This window comes from Triticum aestivum, chromosome 1D (genome assembly GCF_018294505.1).
Source record: "Triticum aestivum cultivar Chinese Spring chromosome 1D, IWGSC CS RefSeq v2.1, whole genome shotgun sequence".
In the NCBI taxonomy this organism is placed as follows: domain Eukaryota; kingdom Viridiplantae; phylum Streptophyta; class Magnoliopsida; order Poales; family Poaceae; genus Triticum; species Triticum aestivum.
The window spans coordinates 172,870,312-172,885,163 of record NC_057796.1 but is presented as its reverse complement, the minus strand read 5'-3'; positions in this window follow the sequence as shown (position 1 = coordinate 172,885,163).

Genomic DNA, 14,852 nt, shown 5'->3' with positions numbered 1-14,852 from the left:
GTACTCTTGTGGATATATGTGTTTTCTATTCTAGTGGATGTGTGATTGGGTATTGTTGGAGTGAATTCCTCTTTGTGTTCTTGGTGTTCATCCCTTTCCCCCTCCAAGTGTGAAAAGATCCATCTTAGGGTTTCACCCTACAACATATAGTCTCTAGTTATGCTATGAAGTTGGAGCATGATTTATTATTGAGTGTCTACCTTATGGGAGGCGGATGGGGACGAGTGATGGTCTTTTCATACCAATCTATCCCCCTAGGGGCATGCATAGTAGTAATTTTCTTCGAGGGCTAATAAACTTTCACAATAAGTATGTAAGTTCTTTATGACAAATGTGAGTTCTCTAGACTAATGTGAGTCCATGTATTATACGTGCTCTGACCTTTCCGTAATTTGCTAGCCTCTTCAGTACTGTGCATTTCCCTTTCTCACCTCGGGAGTTGGTGCAAACTTTGTCAGTGCATCCAAACCTCGTAATATGATACACTCTATCACACATAAGCCTCCTTATATATTACTCCAAACAGCCCCCATACCTACCTATCATGGCATTTCCATAGCCATTAAGAGGTATATTTCCATGCACTTCCATCGTTTCATTATGCTAAGAAATTGGAGCAAGGTTTATTATTGAGTGTCTTCCTTTGCGTGAAGGTCGGGGGCGCGCGATGGTTAACTCCTACCAACCTCCCCCCCCTAGAGGCATGCATAGTAGTACTTTGCTTTGAGGGCTAATAGACTTTTGCAATAAGTATGTGAGTTCTTTATGACTAATATGAGTCCACGGATTATACGCACTCTCATCTTTCCTCAATTTGCTAGCCTCTTCGGTACCATGCATTGCCCTTTCTCACCTCGAGATGTGGTGCAAACTTCACCAGTGCATCCAAAACCGATGATATGATATGGTCTATCACACATAAGCCTCCCTATATATTCCTCAAAATAGCCACTAAACATACCTATTATGGCATTTCCATAGCCATTCCGAGATATATGGCCAGGCAACTTCCACTGTTCCATTTATTATAACACACATCATCATTGTCATATTGCTTTGCATGATCATATAGCTGACATAATATTTGTGGCTCAGCCACCGTTCATCATTATCATACATGTTATGCTAGCATCAGTGCACATCCTGGCACACTTCCAGAGGCATTCATATAGAGTCATATTGTTCTAGTATCAAGTTGTAATATTGAGTTGTAAATAAATAAAAGTGTGATGATTATCATTATTAGAGCATTATCCCAGTGAGGAAAGGATGATGGAGACTATGATTCCCCAACAAGTCAGGATGAGGAACTGGACGAGAAAAAATAGGCGAAAAACAGCCCAACAAAAAAATGAGAGAAAAAGAGAGAAGGAGCAATGTTACTACCCTTTTCTACACTTGTGCTTCAAGTAGCACCATGTTTTCTTAGAGAGAGTGTCCTATGTTGTCACTTTCATAACTAGTGGGAATTTTTCTTAATAGAACTTGGCTTATATATTTTGATGATGGGCTTCCTCAAATGCCTGAGGTCTTCATGAGCAAGCAAGTTGGATGCACACCCACTTAGTTTTCAGTTAAGCTTCCATACACTTATAGATCTTAGTGCATCTGTCGCATGGAGATCCCTACTCCTCGCATTGACATCAATTGATGGGCATCTCCATAGACCATTGATTAGTCTCGTCCATGTGATACTATATTTCTTTTTTGACCTCCCCTTATTGATCTCTATCACCGCATTCTATTCCACCCATAGTGCTATATCCATGGCTCATGCTCATGTATTGCCTGGGGGTTGAAAAAGCTGAAGCGCGTTAAAAAGTACGAGCCAATTGCTCGGCTTGTCATCGGGTAGTTCATGATTAATATTTTGTGTTAGGAAGATCGAGCATGACAAGATTATATGATTTTGTAGGGATAGCGTTCTTCAGAATTTTTATTTTCAAATGCATGATTGTTTGTTGGTATACCTAAGTATTGATGTCTTTATATCAAATTATAAACTATTGCCTTGAATCATTTGTATCCTAAATATTCATACCATAAAAGAGTTACATGATAAACATGTTACGTAGCAGTCACATCAAAAATTCTGTTTTTATCATTTACTACTCGAAGACAAGCGGGGATTAAGCTTGGGGATGCTGATACGTCTCCAATGTATCTATAGTTTTTTATTGTTCCATGCTAGTGTAGTATCAATTTTGGATGTTTTATATGTAATTATATGCTATTTTATATCATTTTTTGGGACTAACCTATTAACCTAGTGCCCAACGTCAGTTGCTATTTTTGCTTGTTTTTGGCTTTTCAGAAAATCAATATCAAACAAAGTGCAAACGGATAAAAATCTTTGGATTAATTTTTTGTGGACCAGAAGGGACCCGCGAAGGTTCGGGAGAAGACCAGAAGAGACACGAGGGCGTGCCCCCTAAACTTGTGGGCCCCTTGTGGCATCTCTTGACCTAATTCCACCTCTATAAATTCCCAAATATTTCGAATATACCAGAGAGCCCCCTGAAACACTTTTTTCGTCGCCGCAAGAATTTGTTCTTCCGTGATCCCATCTACAGGCCTTTTTCGGTACTCTGCTAGAGACGGAATCGTTCATAGAGAGCTTCTACATCATCCTTGCTGCCTTCCGGTGATGCGTGAGTAGTTCACAACAAACCTACGGGTCCATAGCTAGTACCTAGATGGCTCCTTCTCACTCTTTGATCTTCAATACCATGTTATCCTCGATGTTCTTGGAGTTCTATCCGATGTAATCTTCTTGTGCAGTGTGTTTGATGGGATCTGATGGATTGTGGGTTTATGAACTGAATATTCATGAGAAGTAATTGAGTCTTTTCTGAACTTTATTATGCATGATTGTTATAGCTTTGTATTTCTCTCTGATCTATCCGTTTGGTTTGGCCAACTAGATTGATTTATCTTCAATGGAAGAGGTGCTTTATGATGGGTTCAATCTTGCGGTGCTCTATCGCTGCGATTGAAAGGGTCAAGACACATATTTGTATTGTTGCCTTTAAGGGTAAATTGATGGGGTTTATTCATATTAGTTGAGTTTACTTTGTCTACATCATGTCATCTTGCTTAAGCCATTACTCTGTTTTTATTAACTTAATACCCTAGATGCATGCTGGATAGCGATCGATGGGTAGAGTAATAGCAGTAGATGCAGGCAGGAGTCGGTCTACTTGTCTCGGACATGATGCCTATATACATGATCATTTCCTTGAATATCTTCATAACTATGTGATTTTCTATCAATTGCCCAACAGTAATTTGGTCACTCACCATATGCTATGTGTTCGAGAGAGAGAGGCCTCTAGTGAAAACTATGGCTCGCGTCTACTTTTATTATATATAAAAAACCAAAATATCCTTCCTGTAATTTCATTTCTTTTTATTTTCTTTTGCAATTTATCTATCTACCACTACGAGATTTAATCCTTGCAAGTAACGAATTCAAGGGGATTGATAACCCTCTTGCCCGTATTCGGTGCAAGTATTTGCTTTCGTGTGCAGGTGCTGTTCACAAGGCTTTGTGTGATTCTCCTCCTGGATTGATACCTTGGTTCTCACTGAGGGAAATATTTATCTCTATTGTGCTGCATCTCCTCTCCTCTTCGGGGAAAATCCCAACGCAGCTCACAAGTTGCAATACCTCACATGGGACTTGAAGGTCGACAAGATATTTCATCTTCACAATTATGAAGAGGAGAAGAAAATGTCCATGGCCTCCCTTGAGTTTTAAGACCATGTTATTATTTGGTGGGAATAAGTGATTGAGTGGCGAAGGGAGAAAGGCGACCGACCCATCACAACCTGGACTCAAATGAAGGATGTCATGAGAGCTCGCTTCGTGCCTACGCACTATAGTCGTGATCTCTTCATGAAGTTGCAACTTCTCAATAAAGGGACGAAGACGATGGAAGAATACTACCAAGAGATGGAGATTGCCATGATACGAGCCAATGTCAAGGAAGATGATGAGCAATCTTTGGCATGATTGTTGAATGGCCTAATCATCCATGATGACGGGAAAATGGCGGGCGTTTGACACTCGTCCACGTCATTGATATAGAATGAATAAATTTAAATGCATACATGCATAAAATAAAATGAAGATCAAACATTCCAGGTACTTTATTTTGAGAACTCTTACATTCACATAAAAATTCTGTTAATTACATCTCCGAAGAGAAAAGTCCTCATTAAGAATTCCAACATTTCTATTACATAGGATTACATCACGTGCCTATTACAATATGCTACAATAAAAATCCTCCTCACGGTCGACGCTGAACTCTTGTCTGGTGTAACTTGAAGTTTATCCCCATAGGTTTTCTTCGACGACATTATGTTCGATATTTTTTCAAATGGTTCTCTACCACGCAACACATTTTGTTCATGCTCAACTTCATTTATGTTATGGTATAAATGCAGGTTGATTTTGTCCAGGCTTGATTTGGCCCTATGTTTGGATACATATGATGTATGCATGTATTTTCAATATCTATTACTGATGTGATGGAATTCATATAGGAGAACCCATGCTTAGAGAATAATTTTTATTTTGTTTGGTTGAGGGTTTTTTCATGTGAATTACATGACATGAGCCACAAAATTCTGAAATATTCACAAAGAATCTGATGACGGGAAAATGGCGGGCGTGAGACAGGCATCCGCATCATTGATACAGTGTGAATAAATTTAAGGGCATACATACATAAAATAAAATGAAGATAAAAAATTGCAGGTACTTTATTTCCAGAACTCTTACATTTACATAAAAATCATGTTAATTACATCTACAAAGAGAAAACCCCTGATTAAGAACTCCAACATTTCTATTACATAGGATTACATCACATGCCTATTACAATATGCTACAATAAAAAGACTTCTCACGGTCGACGCTGAACTCGGGCCTAGGGGAACTTGAAGTTTATCCACGTGGGTTTTCTTCAATGACATTATGTTTGAATTATGTCATATGTTTCTCTACCACGCAACACATTTTGTTCATGCTCGACTTCATTTATGTTATGATCTAAATGAAGGTTGACTTTGGCCCGACCTGATTTGACCCCATGTTTGGATTCATAGGATGTATCCATGTATTCAATATTTCTAACTCATGTCATGGAATTCATGTAGACGAACCCATGCTTAGAGCATAAAATTTTGTTCAATTTGGTTGATGGTTTATGTCGTGGAATTCATTTGAAAGAACCCACGTCACAATACAATTTTCATCATGCCATGGGATTCATGAAAGAATCCATGCCATAGGGTAGTTTGTATTTTGGTTACTTTATGACTTATGCCACGGAATTCATCAAGGAACACATGTCATAGCATCGTCTGTGTTTTGTTATTTTATGGTTTATGCCATGGAGATCGTATGGAAGAACCCATTGCATAATTTGCATTTTCCTTTGTTTTATGGCCTATGCCATGGAATTCATTTGAGAAGAACCCATGACATATCCTACTTTGCATGCATTTTTCTTTGTATGGATCACTCCATGGAATTCATGTGTGATGTCGGTGCAACGAACATGCACGTTTGTTGACTGAACCCATACACAAGCGTACTAATAATCATACATTTAGAACCAACACAAGGCGGAGCCAGAGAAACCGCTCTTCATGAGATCAAGGAGCGTATCCAGAAGACCAAGCCAACATACAAGTCAAGGTTCCAAGGGGAGTGTCCCTTGCCGGCAAGGCGAGGCCGGCAAAGTCAATACAACATGCAGGAGCAAAGTCAAACCACGCCAGCCACGCCTCCGGGGAGATCAGAGGCCGAAGCATGCAACTCTCCAAGAAGGCTCGGCAGGCCCCTGCCCCGAGCAGGCACATGATAATTGCGACCACTCCACTACATCGCAACGCCAATCACTCGTTTGATGCGGTGTCGAGCCCCCAGGCAGCTAAGTGGCTCTCACTAAGCACGTAAGATGGAAGACATATCATTCTCATTTGACACCCGTCTAAGGGCGTGTCAACATGATAAGTAAAGCTGGCTAAGCGGTGGTATAAGCTTGCCGGGGATGTACCGCCGCACACCACTTAAGGTAGCATTTATGGCATTTTGTCCTAAATGACAGACTTAGGTATGATAGAACTGTTGGCTATCTAATCATGAGATAATGACTATTTTTCCACTGTGGTTCCTCCTTAATCTTTAAAAGGAGGCCCAAGGAAACCTAGAGAGGGATTTGGACCCCCTCTATGGACCTAGTAGCTCTTCCCGAGGCCACCTTGTCGGGTTTTGAGCGCTCTGTGTTGTTGTGTTTCCTTGAATCCAATCCACCGAAAGCAGTAGGGTTTCACGCTTCCTAGCTGCCCGAACCTGGGTAAAAAACGACCAGAGCCCCATCGTCGTGCAGCTTCAAGGCTTCCGCTCTTTGTGCAACGTGATCTCCCCCTTGCCGAATCACAAAGGGGCTCATGGCCCCATAGGTAATCATGTTCTCCCACGACATCTTTGGCGCGCCAAGTAGGGGAATCGCTTGCGCGAAGCCGAAGTAGTGGACAACGCGTCAATCTTCACCATTGTCTTCTTCGTCATCATCTTCTCCATCCATGGCGCCGAAGAGGAAACCCGGCGCGACCACACATCCCTCCACATTGAAGGCCCCCTCACACACAGCCGCGTACGCCGTAGGCTCCACGGCGGCGTTGGGTGAGGCGGGTGTCGCAGGCGACACGACCGGCACAGGCGGCGCCGTCGTTGTGTCCCCCGCGGCCGGAGCTGGAGCAGGAAACGTCGGGGATGGGCAGCATCAGTAGCACCATGGCGAGGTTGACCCGGAAACTTCGGGGGGAGGGAACGACCAGTCTCCACCTCCCCGCTGCACTAGCGGACGCAGTTGCAACAATGACACCCGCTCCGCACAAGTCGCGATCCTCCAGTTCCGCCTACTATGGGCACGGCTACAGGGCGCACACCTTGACCAGAGCGAGACGAGCGAGGCGGGGCACCAGACGGGGCCATCGACCCAAGCGCGGCCAAGTCACCACCATACCGCTTTGGCGACCGGTCCACGACGGCAGAACGCGGTGACGCTCCTGTTGGTTCTACCAGGAGTCGAGCGACGTCGCGGTGTGCCTCACTAGCCATGCCAATCACAGCCACGGAAACAATGACAGCCTAGCTCCTGTTGAGCTTTCCACCAACGGCTGAATAGATGGATGAGTGGAGGGCCACCATCCAGAGTTTGATTGGTGTCGGTGCAACAAACCCTTGGTCTATTGCCCAGAATATGCACAGGAACGGGAACAAGATTACAGCACCAGACACAGGCCAAGGTACAAGAGATCAAGGTCTTCAAAGGACCAACATGCAGATCAAGAGGACAAAGGCCAAGCCAGAGAAGCAAGAAATCACTAGAATAAGAGCCTCTCTTGCCGGGCAGGCGAGCCTGGCGAGGACGGGGCCATCCCCAAAAGAAAACCTCTGAGACGTCCCAGCAGGGCCTGCCGGGACCCACGGAGACAGAGCCACCTCACCAAACCACTCCACCATGACCCACGTCGTCGATCAATGCGGTGTCAAGCCGCAGAGTGACTAAGTGGAAGCCATTCGCCACATGGCAGCCTCTTTCTATAGGAAATACCTAGAGACGACACCCGTCCTACGACGTGTCAAGCAAGCAGGTGTGAAGCCGGGAAAACAGCCTGGCAAGGCTGGCCGGGCAAGCAATGATGTGACGTTGAGTGGTGCATTTAATGTGCCTTGTCAGCGTGCAGAGTTAGGTATGATAGCAGTATTTTGCTATCTTATCAGTTGATGTCTACTACGCAACCATCTTCTTGTAGACGGTGATACAAGTGCAATATGGAGTTTTGTAGGACAGTAGCAAATTTCCCTCAAGTGGATGACCTAAGGTTTATCAATCCATGGGAGGCGTAGGATGAAGATGGTCTCTCTCAAACAACCCTGCAACCAAATAACAAAGAGCCTCTTGTGTCCCCAACACACCCAACAAAATGGTAAATTGTATAGGTGCACTAGTTCGGCGAACAGATGGTGATACAAGTGCAATATGGATGGTAGATATAGGTTTTTGTAATTTGAAAATATAAAAACAGCAAGGTAGCAAGTAACAAAAGTGAGCGAAAACGGTATTGCAATGCTTGGAAACAAGGCCTAGGGTTCATAATTTCACTAGTGCAAGTTCTCTCAACAATGATAACATAATTAGATCATATAAGAATCCCTCAACGTGCAACAAAGAGCCACTCCAAAGTCACTAATAGCAGAGAACAAATGAAGAGATTATTGTAGGGTACAAAACCACCTCAAAGTTATTCTTTGTGATCGATCTATTGGGTCGTTCCTATAAGTGTCACAAACAGCCCTAGAGTTCGTACTAAAATAACACCTTGAGAAACACATCAACCAAAACCCTAATGTCACCTAGATACTCCAATGTCACCACAAGTATCCGCGGGTTTGATTATACGATATGCATCACACAACCTCAGATTCATCTATTCAAACCAACACAAAGAACTTTAAAGAGTGCCCAAAAGTTTCTACCGAAAAGTCAAGACGAAAACGTGTGCCAACCCCTATGCATAAGTTCACAAGGCCACTGAACGTGCAAGTTGATCACCAAACCATACGTCAAGTGGATCACATGAATATCCCATTGTCAGCACAGATAAGCACATGCCAGACATACATTAAGTGTTCTCAAATCCTTAAAGACTCAATTCGATAAGATAACTTCAAAGGAAAAACTCAATCCATTATAAGAAGGTAGAGGGGGAGAAACATCATAAGATCCAACTACAATAGCAAAGCTCGCGATACATCAAGAACGTGCCAAATCAAGAACACGAGAGAGAGAGAGAGATCAAACACATAGCTACTGGTACATGCCCTCAGCCATGAGGGTGAACTACTCCATACTCGTCATGGAGAGTGTCGGTGTCAAGACCGGCGGATCTCGGGTAGGGGTCCCGAACTGTGCGTCTGAGGATCGAAGGTAACAAGAGATAGGGACATGATGTTCAGGTTCAGGCCCTCTCGATGGAGGTAATACCCTACTTCCTGCTTGATTATCTTGGATGAATACAGGGTTACAAGAGTTGATCTACCTCAAGATCGTTATGTCTAAACCCTAGATGTCTAGCCTATATGATTATGATTCTCCCCTTCGGACTAAACCCTATGGTTTATATAGAAACCGGAGGGACCTAGGATTGTATGGAGTCGGTTTACAGAGAAATGAATCTTCATATCCGAACGCCAAGCTTTCCTTCTATGCAAAGGAGAGTCCCATCCGGACATGGGAAGAAGTCTTCTATCTTGAATCTTCATGGCCCATTAGTCCGGCCCACGACACATTGCCGGATGCCCGAGGACCCCTTAATCCAGGACTCCCTCAGTAGCCCCTGAACCAGGCTTCAATGACGATGTGTCCGGCGTGCAGATTATCTTCAGCATTCCAAGGCGGGCTCCTCCTCCGAATACTTCAAAGTAGCCCTCGAACACAGGAAACGTGTCCAGCTCTTCAAAACAGGCACCACACACAACCGTAGAGAGTATAATATTTCACAAGTCCTATGTACTGACATCTTTTGTAGCGAGACGTTACATCCCTGTCCGGTCATTACTTTGAACTGTTTTTTAGCCTCCCACCCTATGTTTCGAGATGCGATTTTCATTGGCACGTCTTGTCGAAGAAGAGATCGTGTCCCCTTATTGCGGGATTCTCATCAATCCGGGTGTGAGTAATCCAACCGCGCCGTCTGCACGACCCTTGGGGAATAGGCAAGCTTTAAGGCGAGTGGGGAGGCGCTTGATATTCGCTGCCTTTATAAGAGGATAAAGATCCACACTTTCACCCACGCCTTCTTCCTATCTGCCCTTCCAATCTCGAGCTCCAGCGCCCAAGCTTCCATCCTTTCCGCCCTCGAAAAAGCACTCCGACCATGCCCGGATCAGTAGCGCAGGGCAAGTGGATGGCCTCCTCCATCACGGAGGAGAACATCATGGAGCTCCGGGAAGCAGGGTACTTGGCCCAGGAAATCGCCCACCGGCTTTCGGCCAAGGGGCAGATCGTCCCCGCCCCGGAGCCCAACGAGAGGGTGGTATTCATCCCCCACTTCATCCGCGGGTTAGGATTTCCCCTCCACCCCTTCGTCTGCGGACTCATGTTCTACTACAGGCTAGATTTCCACGATCTAGCCCAAAATTCCTTCCTCAACATCTTGGCATTCATTGTCGTGTGCGAGGCCTTCCTCCGCATCCCACCCCACTTTGTATTATGGCTAAAGATCTTCAACATGAAGCCGAAAGTGGTGGATGGTTAGCATGCAGAGTGTGGAGGCGCCATGGTGAGAAAACTGTTCAACGTCACATGGCCCACAGGCACCTTTGTGGAGACCGTCAAAGGGTGGTAACAACAGTGGTTCTACATCATAGAGCCCTGTGACACCACCTCGGCCGTAGCTCCTGAATTCAAGTCCGGGCCCCCAATGCGGCTTACCTCCTAGCTAAAAAAGGGCCTGGACTGGGCATCGTCGGACGAGGTGTTAGCGCTGCAGACGTGCATCAAGAGCATGGTGGACAAGAACATCAAGCTTGTCAATGTGATCCAGGTGATGCTTTTTCGCCGGATCCTTCCTTGCCAAAGCCAGATGTGCCATTTGTGGGAGTTTGATCCGGCCAAGCACCAGACCTTGAAACAGTTCTTCGGCGCCACGCACGAAGGTATCTGGAAGGTGCTTTTCAAGGCCAATCAGACTTGGCCGAAGACGACCGAGGACCGCGACTATAACCTGACTTATCCCGCCAGTTAGGTAAGTTCCTCATATTTCAAGGTGTATCCTCTACCTATGCATTCAAGGAAGATGTCTAAGCTTCTCCATTTGTCTTTTCAGGGCTGGATAAAGAAGGCGGAGTGGATCCAGTGTCTGGCTCCGCTGCCTGAAAACCCAGCTATCCCACTTCTGACGAAGATGGTGGTTCCGGCGCCCAACCAGGCGCCGGAGAAGAAGGCCAAGATGAAGGGCCAGGAGGCGAGGAGCGGCCTCCGCCGTAAAGGCACTTCGGACGCAACGTCCCAAGACGCCGAAAACCTCTCCTCCCCCTCCGAGAACGATGAGGAGGAGGAGGAAAGCAATTCTCCCCCCGAGGGGGAAGGAAGAAAAGGGCGGCCTCCACAGATCTGGAGGCTGAGGCGTCCAAGAAAGGGAGGGTCTCCGTTACGGACAATTCCGAATCTGACACCGATAGCAGCTCTGAGTGGCATCCCAGGGAGAAGCCCCTAGCCAAATCGTAAGTACTAAAAGGCACTGATGCACATATATATCCAGCTTCTTTACTTCTGGTTTTAAATGGTGAAACATGCGCTGTAGTCCGGCTCACGTCCACCTCCAGCGATCCTCATCTTCGGGGAATTTGCTAGATGCAAATGTGATGGACAGCGGGTCGCCTCCTCCGGCCTCCTCCCCCAAGGCTACGGACGACGCCGAGGTGTTGTCCCAAAGGATCCTCCCTGGCCAGGGAGAGGTAGAGGAGGCCGTCGAGACGGTGCCAGAGGGTGATACCTCGGCCGCCGAACACATGGGGGAGCAGATCCCTCTAGAAACTGGTGATGGGGGCCATACCCAATTCGTCCCCTAGCCAAATACTATTCTGAAGGCCCATACGGCTCCGGAATCGGGTAAGCAACCTCCTTCGAAAGAAGGAGGTGCACCTATTCCGCCGGTGACTTCTGTCCATCCAGAGGCACCGGATACTCTACTCGAAGTGCTTCAAGGTGCTTCCATTGTAGAAGAACACCGTATCCTTATGGGTATGGTGGTTGAGAGGGTTCAGTCTGCTAAGAGCAGACTGACCGAAGCCTGCGCCAGCCTTCTAACAAGCTTTGAGGTATGTGACGTAATTATGCAAAAAGAATGCCGTAGTATAGACAGTAGCCCCTGAGACTCTGTTCGATGTTCGAAAACAAAGGCTGGACAGAGGTTCAAATAATTTTCGCAGGAGACTAATCATATATGTCTATATGAATAAGCAGGCGTCGATGTTGGCTACGACCTCCCATTCTGCCGTAGTCTCCAAACTGAAGCAGAGTCTGGAGCTGGCCGATGAAGAACTCAGCCGTGTCAAAAAACAACTAGAGGACAAGCAAGGTCTGCAATGGCCTGTTCAGATCTAAAATGATACGAATTGTTTTTGTTGATCATGTTATTATGATGTTTCATAGGAGCTGCGGCCGAGGTGGAGTCCCTCAAGAACGCACTGGCCGAGGCCTAGAAGAAAGCGGAGATGGAACAAGCCGCCCGCAAAAAAATGAGTGAAAGGTCGGGGAGGTTCAGCAGGAGCTCAAGGACGCCATAAAGAAATGCGAGTCCTTGGAGCGCAAGATTACGGACCAAGAGTACGAACTTGCTAAGGCCCACCAAAGCGCACAAGAGGCCCGGGTTGAGGCCCAGGGCGCCCTCCGGGAAATCCAGGAGGTGAAGCAGATTGCGGCGGGTAAGGCCTTTATTATCCAGAGCAAATTTGTGAAGAAAAGGTACCTCTTACTGACCCGGGTTTGGAGTTCTCCAGGAGCGTTTGCGGATCTGCCTCGCAGTGTTGCTGATGCTGCGGAGTTCTTCTGAGCCGAAGAGGGGAGCTCAACGGAGAAGCTGTTCTGGTCACAATACCTTGCGCCAGAGCATCCGGTGCCCCTTAGCGATCAGCCGTAACAGCTGACCGAACTACATAGGGTGGACGGATTGGCCATGAAGGATTTGATAATCCGTCTGTGGCCTGCCGAAGCCAAACCCAGTAGCCACTTCGGGCTCATGAAGCGGCTGGTCAATGCCTACCCTCGGCTTGATGCCATAAAGCGGTCAGTCTGCATTAAAGGTGCGTGGATGGCCTTCGCTCGTGTCAAGGTACAGTGGGCAAAGATGAACGCGATCAAGCTTGCGACCTAGGGACCGCCTGTGGGCAAAGAGCACCACACGCCCGAGCTATATTTTGAGGATGTCCTGGAAGGATCCCGCATTGTAGCGGGCCAGTGTGTGAAGGACATTATCTTTGAATGAATGTATTCATGTTATCCGGTCCTGTATTATGGAACAAAGCCAATATGTAATATATTGCTTGTTGTTTTGTGAAAATATTTCCTCATGTGCGGCCGTTTATTAAATCTGAGAGTTGGCCAGTTGTCGGCTTCTGCCCCCACGTAGGTAGTACAGGGGTGTTCGGGTTGGAACCCAAACACACTTGACCCAAGAGTTTGGTCCTTGAAGGAGGTGTTTAGTGCGTCGAACCAAGCAATCGGACTATGTGGCTCTATTACCCTCACTTAGCCATAGGAGTTTGACAATAGGACTAGGGCGCTGTAGACACCTGATCTGGTGGAGGCCGATCCGTCGCGTAATGCGGAAAAAATCGCAAGAGATTTTAGCCGCCGAATAGCTGACCAGCTCTCGCCACACCATGACAGTCAGTTTTTGGCTTTCTCTACTGAGGTGTTTATCCGGATGAACCAGAAACACAATCGCAGTAGTTCTCCCTTTACTACCCTAGCCGATAAAACGGAATGTAAGATAGCAAGCACAGGAGCTGGGCAACCCACTATTGACCAAAGACATGATTCGGAGCCGATGCATATAATGTTATATTCGGGGCGCCGAATTATACTGTAAAAAGTGTTCGGACTTGTTGCGAACGTATGGAGCGCAATGGAGCCCCTAGCGATTTAAGTCGGACCAATGTATACGAGTGCAATCGATAGAAATAGTGAAATATAATGAAGGAGTAGGCCAGTGTCACGTATGTTGGGCCGGAAACTATTTCCATTATAATCTGATTGATATGTCAAAGCGTATTTTGTACAGGTAATGCGATAAGCAATAGGGCTATTTAACATGCCAAGACCAAGGGGAAGCTGCGTGTGGGTCCTGAAAACAGGTAAAGTGATCGTCAAGAAGATCATCTGGTATTCTGCCACACGTCTATGCTACTTGCCTCCTTGGTATGTTTATCCTTCGAAAGGATCGGCGATCAGGCCGTAGTGAGGGGCCCGTGGAAAAGAAACCTGAAAAGGATAGAGAGAAAAGGGAAAGTATGAGTACCCAGATGAGGTCAAGCCGTATTGTGGACCATGATCGAGTTATGCCTCCGTCTTTGCCCATGGTATTTTTACTGTGTAGTTATGTACGCGCGGTACGTACGCCGCAAGCCGGTCGGGACTGAGACGGAGGCCGAATTGCTAGTCGAACTGCTGACGAGCTGGACTGTCATGCTGCGGAGTAGTCCGGACTCGTTTAATAGTGTCCCGGGCTTGGCCGCCGAATTGATGTTCTGCTTGATAAGGCCGCCCTGTACTCACTACAAAAAAAGACACATCCGTGACATCTTGGGCCGAACGGAATTTTTTTCTGTCATACCTATGACACTTCTATGACGATAATTGTGACAAAACCCGGTGTCATCATAGATGTGGTGGGCTCCAACTTCTATGACAAAAAATCATGACAGAAAATGGGCTTTTCATCCTGGGCGGGCCAGAGACGCAGCTGCATGACATTCTTTGGGCCATCCATGACGGAAAAAACCATGGTAGAAGCAAGGGCGAGGAAAATTTCGGGGAGTTCCCGGTTACGGTGGGAGGTCGGGGGCCGAGCGATGCGCGTTTCTCTCGTACACGTACGCGCATGTGTGTGAGGCGTTGGGCTCTAACTGAACCCGAGCGATTGCACTGCAGGCTACGCGTTATTGAACCCGAGCGATCGATCGATGGCTGTTAACTGAACCCGATCGAGCGATTCCTTCGCTACTGCTGCTAACTGAAGCCGATCGATGCTGCCTCTGGGATGAA